At 43.2% G+C, this 16,729-nt stretch overlaps 1 long non-coding RNA gene across 3 annotated transcripts in view; it reads right to left on the reverse strand.

Moving 5' to 3' along the window:
• Window positions 1-8,160: 8,160 nt before the first annotated feature.
• Window positions 8,161-16,729, reverse strand: part of LOC137372113 (uncharacterized) — a 52,843-nt gene continuing 44,274 nt past the window's right edge. For all 3 annotated transcript variants that reach the window (XR_010975385.1, XR_010975384.1, XR_010975383.1), the window contains one exon: window positions 8,161-16,423. This is a non-coding gene — a long non-coding RNA (uncharacterized lncRNA). The remainder of the gene's footprint in view (window positions 16,424-16,729) is intronic.

The following is a 16,729-nucleotide window of genomic DNA, read 5'->3' on the forward strand; positions in this document are numbered from 1 at the left end:
GTTTTAGAGTGCCAATGGTCTGCTGTATATGATTTCTTGCAGCAGCATAGCTCTTGTTGAACATCTGCTGTGCATATGAAAATGAGTTGCGGACAGAAGTCCTCTGCAGCAGAACTAGTGTGCGACCTCACCCTTCCGCAAATTGGCACCTTCAGTACCCTGCCCTGACTGCCGCTCCTTCACCGATCCCCTCCCACCCTGAAAATTTTATTCCTCCCCACCAGGTTCTCGTCCATAACTCCATATGGAGTTCCAAAGGTGCGCGGAGGTGGCTGTAATATCGGAATGGGACGGCTGCTGCCTGCAGGTAAGTTTACTTAAATAACTTAAACATTCATCCACATATGCTGAGGAAGTTCCCACCACCAGGCGGCGGGGGGGTGCACTGAGGTCCCGCCACCACCGATAATATGCGGTGGGCCCTTCTTGACGTTGCAGGTCGAGGCTGGCCTCTCCCCGTAGCATTTTACTGACCCCTGCTCCGTGACTCGTGTCGTCGAGGGGCCGGTAAAATTCAGCCCCTTGTGTTCTGCTTATTCTCCCAGTCTTGCTCAATGCCAAGAGGAAGACCTACTAGTCTGTAAGCAACTGATCTGTGCAGCAACCTTTAAGTTTGCAAATGTATTTCACACCTGCCACACCTAGATGGTTAAATCTTTAGCCAACTATGGAAAACACCCAAAACGTTTAGAATTGCAGCAACAGTGTGAAGAAATAAACCAGTAACTAACCTGTAAGTAGTTAAATAGTGCAAATTGTGGGGGGACGGTGGCGGTGGTCCTTCATGCCGTTTAGTATCATGTTCAGCTGGGCAAGATTGGGGGAAAGCGTAAACTGGAGCATGGAGCTCCAAAATAGGAGTTCTGATAACAAATCAGAATTGCACACTGCTCTGCATGCTGCGTGGATATTAGGTGCGCGTGTTCGAACACCTTTACAAAGATGGGATCTGGTGCAATCCCCATCAAAAGTGTACATACACATCGTGAACGTCATCTTTGATACTTAAGGGGCCTTGTAGTGCTCAAGAAGTGGGCACTACAGAGCACAATTTCACCCACAAAACATTGAAGAGTCTCTGCTTAACACTGTTAAATATCGTGAACTGAATCCCAAATCTAGTATTCCAATCTCCATTTCAGGATTATTCAATCTGTGTTTATGATTTATAATTCAGATTTAGAATCTTTCATGTAGGAATCATTTTTCCAAATATCTGCTTTTAAAATAACCACTTTTACAACTGAGGCAGGAGGAGTGCACTGTTTTTTCTAATTCCACTTCTCCACAGGTCACAACATATATTTAAATGTGTACCCAGTTACCAATATGGTCCATCATAGAATTCATTTTTATCCCAGAATAAAATACGCCAACCAGGTTTCTTTAATAAACAACAAAATGATCAGTTTATTATAAAACAAGATCTAACCAGTAACGAAGCAAAGCATTAACACACAGATTGAAATATGAAAGTTCCCTTTTACCACACACACACACACACCGGTTAACCCAAAAATAAAGAGATTTTCTCATTAGAGCTCTGTTACAAAAAAAAGACAGAAAAGAATACTTTGGCCAAATACTTGCAAAGTCTTGAAAAAAATGAGAAGATATGGAAAGATGTCAGTTTTCCCTTTTTGGTTTGGTGTCTCAAATACGTGGAGACAGCTGTTACTAGGACCTTTCTAGAACAGTTCTTTGCAGGCGATGTTTAAGATCAGTTTGGCAGGCTTTCCACGAGAAATGCGGCAACAGGGGTATCCGATAGGCTTTTCAGGAGAAATGCATCATCAGTTTCTCTATTTCTTATACTTGATTCTTGGGAAGTTATCAAAGAGACAGCTCTCTTGGCTGGTTTTCTCCAACTGCCTTCAAAACAGTTCACAATCCAACACACTGACCAAAGCGAAAGCAAAACAATATCTCAAGAGTCAAGCCTCCTGACCCCTATAAATCTTGACCTGCCACTTCTCTGTGAACATCTTCTCCAGGTCAAAAAAGCCCCCGCTGGGTAATTATCTGAAGACAGGTGACTTCCAGTAAGGGTTGTTTTCAAACCAAGTCCAAGAGACCTTCTGATGACCCCAGTGAAAAAAAATCCACGGAATCCATTTCAGTTTTCCAAAATAAAACAATGTCCATGGCCGGAATTTTTCCCTCAGCAAATGGGAGTTGTCCACCGACTGAAAAGTTGGTGGCGAACCTGCCTCCGCCTGGCCTGGTGATCTGGACCGCATTTTGTGGTCCACAGGCCTTTAATTGGTCTGAGGTGGGACTTCCACCTCATTGAGGCAGGAAGTCCCGCCTAATGGAGCTGCTGGCTAATCAGCGGGCTGGCAGCTCTCTGTCCCAGCAGCGCCACAAGGAGCAGTGGCCACTGCTGGGACTGCAATCCAACCATCGGAAAGATGATGTTGGGGAGCCCCGCAACTAATGTAAGTTTTTGCTGCCTCACCGGGGGTGATCGCTCAGGCCCCAGCGAGGCAAGGGTGATTGACTGGGGGGACAGAGGACATGTTGGGTACTGGGGGTGGTTGGGGCAGCAGGGGCAGCCCTCCGTCAGAAACAGAGTGCCTGATCATGTGGGCCCACCCTCCCCACCCCCGCTCCAGCCGTCAGAAAGCCGCCTGCTTTTGTCAGAAGACTTCTCTCGGGCCTGGGCCGCCCAACCAGCCATGGGTAAAATATCCGTGGCGACGGGCGGAGGCCCTTAAGTGGCAGTTAAGTGGCCTGGGGTGGGCAGTCCATTTTTCACCACCGCCGCCCTGCGTAAAATAGCGGTGGAGGCAGAAGCTGGTTGGGAAGGGGCCCCTGAGCCTCCTGCTCCATTTTACGCCCCCCCACCCCGCTGCCACCTTTCCGCTCTTTGGGGCGGGGAGCATAAAATTGCAGCCCATAATTCTAAAATACATGAGTCCTCAAAAAAAACCTAACAAAAAAAGTAGAAGCACCATCCGAACACCACCTGTGCTTGTAAAATTAAATTGCATTTACCCAAATTAGTCATTGCGGGACATCACAAGTTTGGATTGATCAAAATTGGAAAAAGTTCGAAACATCTTTTGATTTGGAATTTACATACAGTATCAATACATACAGCATTTTTTTTTAAATCAGAGCACTCTCAAAAATTTGTTTTAGATTTTCATAATGCTAAACTAACATTTAATTTAATACATGGAAGTCCTTTTAAAATATTGTCATATGTCTGCTGAATAAGAATACATAACACTGCAGAATATAACAAACAATATAAAAACAAAAAATACTGGAAATAGCAGATCTGGCAGCATCGGTGACAAGAGAAAGAAAGCTAACGTTTCAGTTTTGTGACCTTATTTCCAGCATCTGCTGTATTTTGCTTTTATATAACAAATGATCACTGGCTTAAAAGAATTAGGTATAAAGGTATTTTTTAAGTTGTAACATAATAAGCTTGGCAACAAGAGTCAATTCAAATGTGCATCAAAATACTCCAAACACATGGTCTCTATCACATCACAGTTGTTTAGCCCAAGGGTCTGTCATGCAATTTTCATACTCAGATGTCTAAACATACAGTAATCCATATTCTGAGTGCCACTATACAAATAATTCAGTACATTGCTATCATCTATTTTTTCTGTCATTGAGCCAATAATTTGCAACAGCTACATATTACAAACCTGGACTATTTTTAAATGAAGCGATTAATCTGGATTCAGGCCATGTATATAGTGCTACAACCACAGTTTAATTACATTGAGAAAAATCTTGGTGTTTTAAAAACCAGTTTTCCTGATGACATTGAGGACATATAGTTGAACATGGTGAAGAAGATGTAACAGTTTAACTGCCCAGGGTGTCTATTCCATTATTCTATATTTATAGCTGTGACATTTTTTATACACATTTGACATGGTTTTACAGTACAGTCAAGTTATTATGTCAATAATTTATAATCATATATATATATAAATGGCCTGAATTTAACAGTCAGTGGCTAAGTAACAGCACTCACTGCTGACCTCCAAGAAAGCTGCCCATGAAAATCTAGCGATCTCTGTGGTGTGAAGTTCCCTTTTTCCAACACCAGTTTCAATCTGTCAAGGGGATCTCCAGGCTTCCATCAACAGTGCTGTCATCAAGCTGGGTAAGCAACCAAACACAGAGAAGTATTCTCAGAGCCCGCAAACCAGGAATTAAAATACACGGTATTTTTCACTTTTAATTAAAATATTATAGAGGGTGAAATAAGTGATTGGGAAATACACATGGGATTAAGGTCAAAGTTGATATGTCATTAATTTTTTTTTGAATGTATTATTTTAAAAATGTGAATGTTATCATAATGGAGAAATTTCACATTCCAAAGGTAAAATTACTCTTTCAGGGCCAGTGAGGCTGTTCAGCAGTAATCATGAACTTAGTATGCCATTAAAAATCCAGTTACACCTGATTCAACAAGATATAACTTTTTCAATGGCTTTTACAGAGAGACTAATATTGTAAAAGAGCAAGTTCTCGTGAGTTCAGTGATTTCTACTTGACTGTAGTCTGGGGGTTCTTCAACAGCGCAGCCTATGGGGAAGCACAGAATCACTGACAGCAACTTCTGGATTTCCACATTTAACTGCGCAGGTGCGGACTTCACAAGTTGCTGTCAGTATTAGAGGCGCAATGATGGTGAACACTTACAGATTTCACTACTGCAAAATCTGGCCCATATTTCATTGTAGTTGTGATGGCATTTTGCGTTGATGTGAAGCAATTTCAGGTGTGCACCAATGCAGCGTAATTCAGGAGTCAGAGTTCAATCTGATTTCTGACTGCACTAAAACTGAGTTATGAGATTCCTGTCAGGCAGCCACTTCGGATTGAGTTTGCACTGCCTGCAGTAAAGGTGAGCCCAATAAGAAGCTGAAAAAGTAACAATAACATTCAGTAAGAATCCCTGGGGAGCAGAACTCTCCAACCACACATATGCAAAGCACTTTGGCCACTGAAATAAAAACAGATTATGCTGGAAACAGCAGCTCTATTGTTATCTATATTTTCAGAATTTCACAACATTTACCACATAGAAGGGGCACTTTTGACCTCCACCAGCCCGCTGAGAGCATACTGGTCTCCTTCAACCCTTCCCTTATGGAAATGTCTTTCCTTGTGCCCGCCCCTCCAACACTGGTCTTCACACCCCATCCCACCCATTCACAGCCTTCTTCCTCAATTGGGTAGTTTCCTTCTCCTTGCTTATCTAAATTCATATCCCTCTCCCCTCATCCCTCCTATTCCTCTCACCTCCACCCCTTCCTCATCGTTCTCCTTTTCTTACCACATTACCTCCTCTCCTCTCTCTTCTGCTTTCACTCTATGCTTTCCATTGCATGGTTCCACTCTTCCCTACCTCCAGCAACTCCAGCACTAACTTCTCTTCCTCCCCCGCAACATTACCTCCAGTGTCCCCCAAGGATTGAACTTCCTCATTTCTTCCTCATCTACATAGTACTCTTTGGTGACAACCCCTATAGACCTGTGGTCAGCTTCTATATACGTCAACGACAACCAGATTTACCTCTCCACCACCTTTCTTAACCCCCACTGCCTGCGTTGTCAGACTGTTGTCCTGACATTTAGTGACATTCTTATCAGTCAAACTGGCAATGGTAGTCTGAAGGCAGACTTCATGAAATGCAAATGATACAGTTTTCTACAACAAAATGTTGAGGAACCAACTAAGGAACAGGTTACACGAGATCTAGTTTACTTTTATTTATTCATGGGATGCAGGTGTTGCTGGAAAGGCCAGTATTTATTGCCCATCCTTAATTGCCCTTCAGAAGGTGGTGGTGAGCTGCCTTCTTAAACCGCTGCAATGCTTTGGTATAGTGGTTTGGTGCAAGTGATTGGTGCAAGCCATTTCAGAGGGCAGTTAAGAGATAACAACAACTTATATTTATGTAGAGCCTTTAACATAATAAAACGTCCCAAGGTGCTTTTACAGGAGCATTCTAAAAGAAAGTATGACACCGAGTCGCAAAAGGAGATATTAGGTTAGATGACCATAAGTTTGGTCAAACAGGTAGCTTTTAAGGAATGTCTTAAAGGAGGAAAGCGAGGTGGAAAGTGGAGAAATATAGGGAGGGTATTTCAGAGCTGGTGGCCTAGAGAATGGTGGAGCAATTAAAATCAGGGATTTACAAGAGGCCAGAATTAGAGGAGTGCAGATATCTTGGAGGAGAGTACAGAGATAGACACATTGCTGTGTGTCTGAAATCACATATAGGCCAGATCGAGTAAGGGCAGCAGATTTCCCTCCCTAAAGGATATTAGCTAATCAGATGGGTTTTTACAACAATCCGGCTGTTTCACAGTCACCATTGCTGACACTAGCTTTTTATTCCAGAATTATTTAACTAACTGAATTTAAATTCCTGAGCTGCCGTGGTGGGATTTGCACTCATATATTCAGATCATTAGTCCAGCCCTCTGGACTACTAGACCAGTAGCATAACCTCTACACCAGTATGCTGTACTGAAACAGGGTTAATTAATAATCTTATAGTGAATCCTCTGGTTAAGAATGATCATAATATGTAATTTCGTATTGAGTTTGAGAGTGATATCCACAATTCGGGTCTTAAAGCCAATTATGTAGGTATGAAGGACAAATTGACTGAGGTAGATTGGGAAATTATATTAAAAAGTATGATGGTAGATAAGCAATGACTATTTAAAGAAATAATTCACAATTTACAATGAATATACATTCCCTTGAGGAATAAAAACACCATAGAAAAGTAATGCAAATGTGGTGAATTAGAGAAATGATGGAAAGTGAGATTAAAAGAAGAGGTTTACAATGTTCCAAAATAGGTGGTAAGCTTGAGGGTTGGGAGGGTTTTAGAAATCAGAAAATGATCACCAAGAAATTGATAAAGAGGGAGGAAACAGTGGTGATTTATGACTTTAACCCCTTATAGGGACTAAACCAAATCAGGAGTACATCCCTATGAAACTCCTTTAATTAAGTTCAAACCAGACAATCTCTTATAGACACTTATTTGGGTCCAAAGAATTAAACTAGTTTTCCCTCAAAGAAAGAAAGCTAACAGAGAATATTACCATATTTTGGATAGCCTATTTTAAAAATAATTATGGCTGTCATTATTATCCCAGATATTATAAGGGTCTGGGAAACTCTCTTCAATATGTATCTCTCTACTTCAATAGACACAGAGAGGGGGTTCTTGTAGTTCTATACAGAATGCTACGAGACGATTTACTAACTTTTACATATTTATTAAATACTTTAACGTGCAATACACTTTTAAGTTGATAAGTATACTACAATATCAAAGATTACTAAGAGATGTAAAACATAATCTTACTTCTAAAATAGAATTCAAAAGTTCAACCTGGACAATGCTACAGCAAAATATCTTAGAATATCCATCAAAATTCAAAGTAAACGGTTTTTGCTCTGGTCCTTTAAATGCAAAGGTGATTCCACAGTGTAACTGCTCGAACCTCTGGCTGCAAGGTTTTTTTTGCACATGTTTGAACACTTATGCAGGACTAGTGAGAAAATCTGTGCTGTTGTCCTGGTTTTTCATTTATGACAGATCGACACATGTTTATGTACACTTTGCTTCTGCAGCAGTTGATCATAATTATTGTTGTAATATATCTGGTTTGCAATGCAGCTGGAATATAAACATGTTTTCCTAGTTCTTTAAGAAGCACTTTTAATTCCAGTTACACATCTTTTCTCATAACAGTTAGCAGTGAAATGAATACAGATTCTAAATGCATATTTGTCTGCGGCTTTTCACATTTAGGTAATTAAAAGCCTATAGTATGTAGATATTCTTAAGTTATGCCTTTATTTCTGATAGTGCATTTGCCTTTTGTGATACAATTCAGTCTCACATTCTGGTATGTGCAAAATTAAGATTATTCACCCAGGTGCAGCATGTCTACCAGAAGGAATGTTACACTTGATTGGATGAAGAGGATCGCAACTGCACAGGACACTGGGACAAAGCAGAGTAAGTATGTGGCAGCAAAGCAGAAAGTGCTGGAGAAACTCAGCAGGTCTGGCAGTATCTGTGGAGAGAGAAGCAATTCTGCTACTCTCTCCACAGATGCTGCCAGATCTGCTGAGTTTTTCCAGCACTTTCTACTTTGCTGCCAGATTGCAGCATCCCCACTCTTCAATAGTGAGGTAAGTATTTATTTGGCAGCTGTCAGGAAGCAGTTGCTGGGGGGTTTAAATAGGGCCCCAGCACCTGCTACACGGCTGAGCCAATGTCCATCATGGCGCCGGATGTCCTGCCTTCCTTCACATAATTTGGGTGGGTGGGGGGGCACGTCGCCATGATGCTCATGAGCCCCATGCGAAATATCGCGGGGCTCAGCGGCGGCTGCTGCATGTGAGGGACCGCCAACTTCAAAGCGCACTGCCGCGAGTTGCGGCGTGCTGGTAAAATCCAGCCCATTCTGTCTATCTTCACAGTAGAAGACACAAAAACATTCTGGATTCAGGAGGGAACCAATGGGCTCATGAGAGTGAGGGACTTAAAGTGATTAGTATGAGTAAAGAAAAAGTACTGCAGAAATTAATAAGACGAAAAGCCAAAAAATCCCCTGGTTGTACCAAGTGGTTGTGAAAAGCGTAAATAGTGTGCAAAAGTCAGGAATTTGGAAAGGGTGAGAATACTCTGCTAAATATAAGTGTATAAGTGAATATTTCTCAAACTGCAATTTAGTTTAACATTTTGAATTTTACTTAGAACTTTAAAAACTGCAAGCCGGTTCACAGAAACTGCCTGTCAGTGGCAGTTAATTGTCAATCAGCAGTAAGTGATTGCATAAATAGATGAGAATTACTATGTGCAGGAAGCCAAGCCAGTACTTGTAACTAGGGTGTGGTTCAAAACGTTGCATATGATAAGCACTATCTGCTAATGCACAAAGCGGTTGGACAGTGTGGTGTGAAGAGTGTAGCGGAGAGTGCAACAGTCGGGAACTTGTTGAGAAGGGAATTCAGTGCAGAGGGGGAAGGAAGTGCTGCTTTTTTGCCTCCAATGCTTGTATTGGCTTGTATAAGCTTGAGAGAATAAGTATTTAAATTTTTTGTCCTGTGTTTAGTGCTTACTGCAAGTAAGTTTGTAGAAAAAGAACTTACAATTAAAAATTTGACATAATAAATAATCTAGACTAAAATATGGCAGAGCAGGTTGTGTGTCTGGGCTGCAGTATATGGCAGCATGTGGACGGTGAGACTGTCCAGAGCAAACAGATCTACAGTAGCTGTCTCCATCTCGAATCTCTCTGGCTCAGAGTCATTGAGCTGGAGTGCGAGTTAGTGACACTCTGACACATAAGCAATGGGGAGCAGTATATGGACAGTTTGCTTCAGAGCTCCGGCACCCCTCAGAGAGGTGCAGGATCAGAATGGGGCTGATGTGACCGATTAGTGTACAGAGTAAGGGAAAACTCAGGCAAGACAGAGAACGTGGAACCACAGAAATTGATCCGATCCAACAGGTACAATATAGAACAATAAAACCATAGAAAAGTTACGGTACAGAAAGAGGTCATTCAGCCCATTGTGTCTGCGCTGGCTGAAAAAACTAGCCGCCCATTCTAATCCCACGTTCCAGCACCTGGTCCATAAGTTGAGGGCTTCTGTCTCCACCATCGATCCGTGCAGCAAACTCCAGACACCCACCACCCTCTTGGTGAAAAAGTTTTTCCTCATGTCCCCTCTAATCCTTCTACCAATCACATTAAATCTGTGCCCATGGGTAATTGACCTCTCTGCTAGGTCCTTCCTATCTACTCTATCTAGGCCCCTCATAATTTTGGACACCTCAATTAAGTCACCCCTCAGCCTCCTCTGTTCCGAGGAAAACAACCCTAGCCTATTCAATATTTCCTCATAGTTTCAATTTTCAAGCCCTTGTAAATATCCTCTGTACTCTCTCCAGAACAATTACGTCCTTCCTGTAATGTAGTGACCAGAACTGTACGCAATACTCCAGCTGTGGCTTAAACAGCGTTTTATGCAGTTCCAGCATTACGCCCCTGCTTTTGTATTCTATACCTTGGCCAATAAAGGAAAGCATTCCACATGCTTTCTTCACCACTTTATCTATCTGTCCGGCCACCTTCAGGGACCTGTGGACATGCGCTCCAAGGTCTCTCACTTCCTCTACCCTTCTCAATATCTTCCCGTTTATTGTGTATTCCTTTGCTTTGTTTGCCCTCCCCAAATGCATTATCTCACACTTCTCCGGATTGAATTCCATTTGCCACTTTTTCACCCACTCAACCAAACCACTGATATCATTCTGGTGTCTACGGCTATCCTCTTCACCATCAACTATTTTTGTGTCATTTGCAAATTTCCCAATCATGCCTCCCTCATTTACATTCAAATCATTAATATATACCACAAATAGCAAGAGACACAACACTGAGCCCCGTGGAATGCGACTGGAAACTACTTTCCATTCGCAAAAACATCCGTCGACCATTACCCTTTGTTTCCTGTCACTGAGCCAATTTTGGATCTCGCCACAATCCTCTGTATTCCATGGGCTTTTACTTTTCTGACCAGTCTGCCATGTGGGACCTTATCAAATGCCTTACTAAAATCCATGTAGACACCATCCACTGCATTACCCTCACCAATCCTCCTTGTTACTTCCTCAAAAAATTCAATTAAGTTGGTAAGATACAACCTTCCCTTAACAAATCCATGCTGACTATCCCTGATTAATCCGTGCCTTTCTGAGAAACGGTTTATCCAAACTCTCAGAATTGATTCTAATAATTTGCCCACCACCAAGGTCAGATTGACCCGCCAATAATTATTTAGTCTATCCCTCACACCCTTTTTAAACAACGGTACAATGTTCGCAGACTTCTAGTCCTCTGGTATCTCACCTGTATCCAGTGAGGATTTGAAGATGATCCTAAGAGCATTGACTATTTCCTTCCTGGCTTCCTTTAACAGCCTGGGATACAATCCATCTGACCCTGATGATTTAACCACTTTCAAGGATGTCAGACCCTCTCGTAATTTCTCTCTCATTATGCATATCATATCTAATTTTTCACATTTCTCCTCTTTATCTACAATGTCTCTCCTTTGCGAAGACAGAGACAAAGTACTCAGTAAGAACCCTGCCCACATCTTCTGGATCCATGCATAAGTTACCTAGTACATCTCTGATGGGCTCTACCCTTTCTTTAGTTATCCTCTTGCTCTTAATGTACTGATAAAACATCTTTGGGCTTTCCTTGATTTTACCTGCCAATATCTTTTTCAGTCCTCTCTTTGCTTTTCTAATTTCCTTTTTTACTTCACCCCTGCACTTTCTATACTCCTCTAGCCTTTCTGGCATATTAAGTTTTTTGTGACTGTTGTCATGCAGGCTCCCACCTGCCAAGAATGAGGCACACTTTATTTCACCACATGAACTTAGCATGGATCAGTACTTGGAGCTACGATGTTGTGGCCATTACGGAGACGTGGATATCACAGGGGCAGGAATGGATGTTGGATGTTCCGGGGTTTAGATGTTTCAAAAGGAATAGGGAGGGAGGTAAAAGAGGTGGGGGAGTGGCATTGCTAATCAGGGATAGTATCACAGCTGCACAAAAGGAGGTCGTCGAGGAGGGTTTGTCTACTGAGTCATTATGGGTGGAAGTCAGAAACAGGAAAGGAGCAGTCACTTTGTTGGGAGTTTTCTATAGACCCCCCAATAGCAACAGAGACACGGAGGAACAGATTGGGAGGCAGATTTTGGAAAGGTGCAGAAGTAACAGGGTTGTTGTCATGGGTGACTTCAACTTCCCTAATATTGATTGGAACCTCCTTAGTGCAAATAGTTTGGATGGAGCAGTTTTTGTCAGGTGTGTCCAGGAAGGTTTCCTGACTCAATATGTAGATAGGCCGACTAGAGGGGAGACTATGTTGGACTTGGTGCTTGGCAACAAACCAGGCCAGGTGGCAGATCTATCGGTGGGAGAGCATTTCGGTGATAGTGATCACAACACCCTGACCTTTACTATAGTCATGGAGAGGGACAGGAGCAGACGGAATGGGAAAATATTTAATTGGGGGAGGGGGAATTACAATGCTATTAGGCAGGAACTGGGGAGCATAAATTGGGAACAGATGTTCTCAGGGAAATGCACGACAGAAATGTGGAGGTTGTTAAGGGAGTACTTGCTGCAACTGCTGGATAGGTTTGTCCCGATGAGGCAGGGAAGGGATGGTAGGGTGAAGGAACCTTGGATGATAAGAGATGTGGAACAGCTAGTCAAGAGGAAGAAGGAAGCTTACTTAAGGTTGAGGAAGCAAGGATCAGACAGGGCTCTAGAGGGTTACAAGGTAGCCAGGAAGGAACTGAAGAATGGACTTAGGAGAGCTAGAAGGGGACATGAAAAAGTCTTGGTGGGTAGGATTAAGGAAAATCCCAAGGCGTTCTACACTTATGTGAGGAACAAGAGGATGGCCAGAGTGAGGGTAGGGCCGAACAGGGATAGTGGAGGGAACTTGTGCCTGGAGTCGGAGGAGGTCCTAAATGAATACTTTGCTTCAGTATTCACTAGAGGGACCTGGTCGTTTGTGAGGACAGCGTGGAACAGGCTGATATGCTCGAACAGGTTGAGGTTAAGAGGGAGGATGTGCTGGAAATTTTGAATGATATGAGGACAGATAAGTCCCCGGGGCCAGACGGGATATACCCAAGGATATTACGGGAAGCGAGGGAAGAGATTGCTGCGTCTTTGGCGATGATCTTTGCGTCTTCACTGTCCACTGGAGTAGTACCGGATGATTGGAGGGTGGCAAATGTTGTTCCCTTGTTCAAGAAAGGGAATAGGGATAACCATGGGAATTATAGACCAGTCAGTCTTACGTCGGTAGTGGGCAAATTATTGGAGAGGATTCTGAGAGACAGGATTTATGATTATTTGGAAAAGCATGGTTTGATTAGAGACAGTCAGCATGGCTTTGTCAGGGGCAGGTCATGCCTCACAAGCCTTATTGAATTCTTTGAAGATGTGACAAAACACATTGATGAAGGAAGAGCAGTGGATGTGGTGTATATGGATTTTAGCAAGGCGTTTGATAAGGTTCCCTATGGTAGGCTCATTCAGAAAGTAAGGAGGCATGGGATTCAGGGAAAGTTGGCTGTCTGGATACAAAATTGGCTGGCCCATAGAAGTCAGAGGGTGGTAGTAGATGGAAAGTATTCAGCATGGAGCTCGGTGACCAGTGGTGTTCCACAAGGATCTGTTCGGGGAAATGACTTGGATGAGGAAGTGGAAGGCTGGGTTAGCAAGTTTGCCGATGACACGAAGGTTGCTGGAGTTGTGGATAGTGTGGAAGGCTGTTGTAGGTTGCAACGGGACATTGACAGGATGTAGAGCTGGGCTGAGAAGTGGCAGATGGAGTTCAACCTGGAAAAGTGTGAAGTGATTCATTTTGGAAGGTCGAATTTGAATGCAGAATACAGGCTTAAAGACAGGATTCTTGGTAGTGTGGAGGAACAGAGGGATCTTGGGGTCCATGTCCATAGATCGCTCAAAGTTGCCACCCAGGTTGATAAGGTTGTTAAGAAGGCGTATGGTGTGTTGGCTTTCATTAACAGGGGGATTGAGTTTAAGAGCCACGAGGTTATGCTGCAGCTCTATAAGGCCCTGGTTCGACCACACTTGGAATATTGTGTTCAGTTCTGGTCGCCTCATTATAGGAAGGATGTGGAAGCTTTAGAGAGGGTGCAGAGGAGATTTACCAGGATGCTGCCTGGACTGGAGGGCATGTCCTACAAAGAAAGATTGAGGGAGCTAGGGCTTTTCTCATTGGAGCGAAGAAGGATGAGAGGTGACTTGATAGAGGGGTACAAGATGATGAGGCATAGATAGCGTGGATAGCCAGAGACTTTTTCCCAGGGTGGAAAGGGCTATCACCAGGGGGCATAATTTTAAGGTGATTGGAGGAAGGTTTCGGGGAGATGTCAGAGGTAGGTTCTTTGCACAGAGAGTGGTGGGTGCGTGGAATGCGCTGCCAGCGGTGGTAGTAGAAGCAGATACATTAGGGGCATTTAAGCGACTCTTAGATAGGTACATGGATGATAGTAGAATGAAGGGTAGGTAGTTAGTTTGATCTTAGAGTAGATTAAAGGTTCGGCACAACATCGTGGGCCGAAGGGCCTGTACTGTGCTGTACTGTTCTATGTTCTAACAGTAAAACTTAAAATTGCTGCTGGGAAGGAAAGAGGGCCTATCCCAAGCAATTGTCAGGCCCCTTGCCAGAAAGACCATTTTTGCATAGTAAGAGACAGTACTTGGAATGGACAAAGGGGCCACTCCCTACTCCAATTTAATCCACAATGGACTTTTGATTACCAGATGTTGAAGGTGGAGAAGCTAGCATTCCAGGTTAACTGCTAAGATGGCCGAATACACAAACAGACGTGGTCAGACCAGTTTAGTCACATGACTGACTGTTGGAGCTTTTTTGAATTTGAACTTGCCACAGAGATTTTGAACTCAGAAAGCTCTTTTCTCCTGGATTGAGAACACCTCTCTGCTGTCTGCTCCCATCTCTTTCTCAAGGAACTGAAGACCCATTGAAGACACATGAACCCCAAGAGAGAAAAGTCTCCTACAGTTTGAAGGTTTAAGAAGAATACTGGGCCCCAAGGAAAAGCAAGACTACCAACAATCAAGGACGACAGCGAGCTCGAAGCACAGTAAAAACCCCTCTTCAGAGATTGCCTCAAGCTTTTTAACTTGATTTTTCTTCTGCTCTTCAGAGATTGCCTCAAGCTTTTTAACTTTATTTTTCTTCTGCTCTTTTCTGTCCCTATTTGCATGTGTGTATCATGTATGCATGCTGGCATGGGGCATGGCGTGTATCCGTCGGTGTTAACCGTATTAGAGTTTAAGGTTTAATAAATTTCACTTTTCTTCTTTAAACCTAAGAAAGCCTGTTTATGCTAATTTCTTTGCTTTATAATTGGAAAGTTGTGAACAAGGATTCACCAGGGGGGAGCTCACAACACTGTGTGTTTAAAAATTAAAACCGTTACAGTGAGACCAGGTGAAGACAGTAAAAGACCCCTAGACACCTTTCTCACCTGGTCGTAACACTGTCATAAGCTTTCTTTTTCTGTTTTATCTTACCCTGTATGCTCCTAGACAACCAGGGGGCTCTAGATTTGGCAGTACCACCCTTTTTCTTTGTGGGGACATATCTACACTGTGCCCATAGAATCTCACTTTTGAATGCCTCCCACTGGTTTGCCACTGATTTTTCTCCAAGTAGCTGTATCCAGTCCACTTTTGCCAGATCACTCTCAGGCTCGTAAAATTTGCCTTCTCCCAATTTAGAACTTTTACTCCTGTTCCATCTTTGTCCTTTTCCATAATAATGCTAACTCTAACTGTATTATGGTGACTATCTCCAAAATGGTCACCTGCTGCTACTTCATCCACTTGCCCAGCTTCATTTCCTAAGACTAAATCGAGAATTGTGCCCCCTCTCATTGGGCTTATTACGTGCTGGCTAAATGCAGTTTAAAAATTTTGTGCCCTCTGTGCTCTTCACACTGTTTGTATCCCAGTTGATAATGGGAAGTTGAAATCCCTAACTATATTTGCCCTATTGTTTTTGCACTCAGAAATTTGCCTGCATATTTGTTCTTCTATCTCCCTCTCACTATTTGGCAGGTGGGGGGGGCGGTCTATAGTACACTCCTAGTAGTATGGATTCCCCTTTTTTTATTTCTGAGCTCAACCAATATGGCCTCATTTGATCATTCATTTAGCGGACAAAGTCACTGGCCCTCCTGAACAGAGCATCAGTCACCTCATTGATGCAGCCGTGCACTGTGGATCGCAAGACTCTGCTCATCGCCAGTGGATCCCTGAAATGACCCTGAGGTGTAAAGGTTTAGGGCCATAGTAATTTTGAAGGCCACAGGCATAGGGTGACCACCAAAGTCCATTGGTTGCAAATCATCATTCAGCAGTGCGCAGAGGTGTGTGATAGCCTCTCTGATCATCCGCACTTGTCCCTGGCACTGGTGCTCAGACGTCTGCGGGTATGTCATTCGAGTCCTATAGATTCGCTGGTGTCTCTGGGCTCCTCTGCGCCTTGGTGGCTGCTGTTGCTCATGTCTGAGAGCTTACTGTTGAGTCACACATGCCTCTTGGGCCCGCATCTGGCGGAGATACCTCATCACAGCAGGGGAATCCAGGAAAACAGGGTGGATCATACCCATCTCTATGCTTCTGGTAACTTCAGATTCCTTCAAAAGGTCAAGTCCACCTATCTGAGCAGAGATTTGTGTTCATTCCTGCTTCAGCAGTATTCCAGCATGAGCTTTATGGCGTGGCCTGATGTTACCCTCACCTGTAAATAAACGTGAGCCATCATGACCATTGGAATACCATTTGACTTGCCTACATTGGATCCCAGACAAAAGAAGACTATACAGTTTCCCTGTAATGCACTCCCCCAGTGTATCCACTTGCAAAGTGCCCCCACTTACCAACCCCTCAAAGCTATCCACTTGCAGAGCTCTCCCCTTTCACCCCCCTCAATGATATCCACTTTCAGAGTTCCCCCCTTTCTTTCCCCAACAATATCAACTTGCAGAGTTCCAACCTCCCAGATTCACCTTCGTGGTAATGTGTGATTTAAAAAAAAAAATTCAAC

This window comes from Heterodontus francisci, chromosome 7 (assembly GCF_036365525.1).
Source record: "Heterodontus francisci isolate sHetFra1 chromosome 7, sHetFra1.hap1, whole genome shotgun sequence".
NCBI lineage: Eukaryota > Metazoa > Chordata > Chondrichthyes > Heterodontiformes > Heterodontidae > Heterodontus > Heterodontus francisci.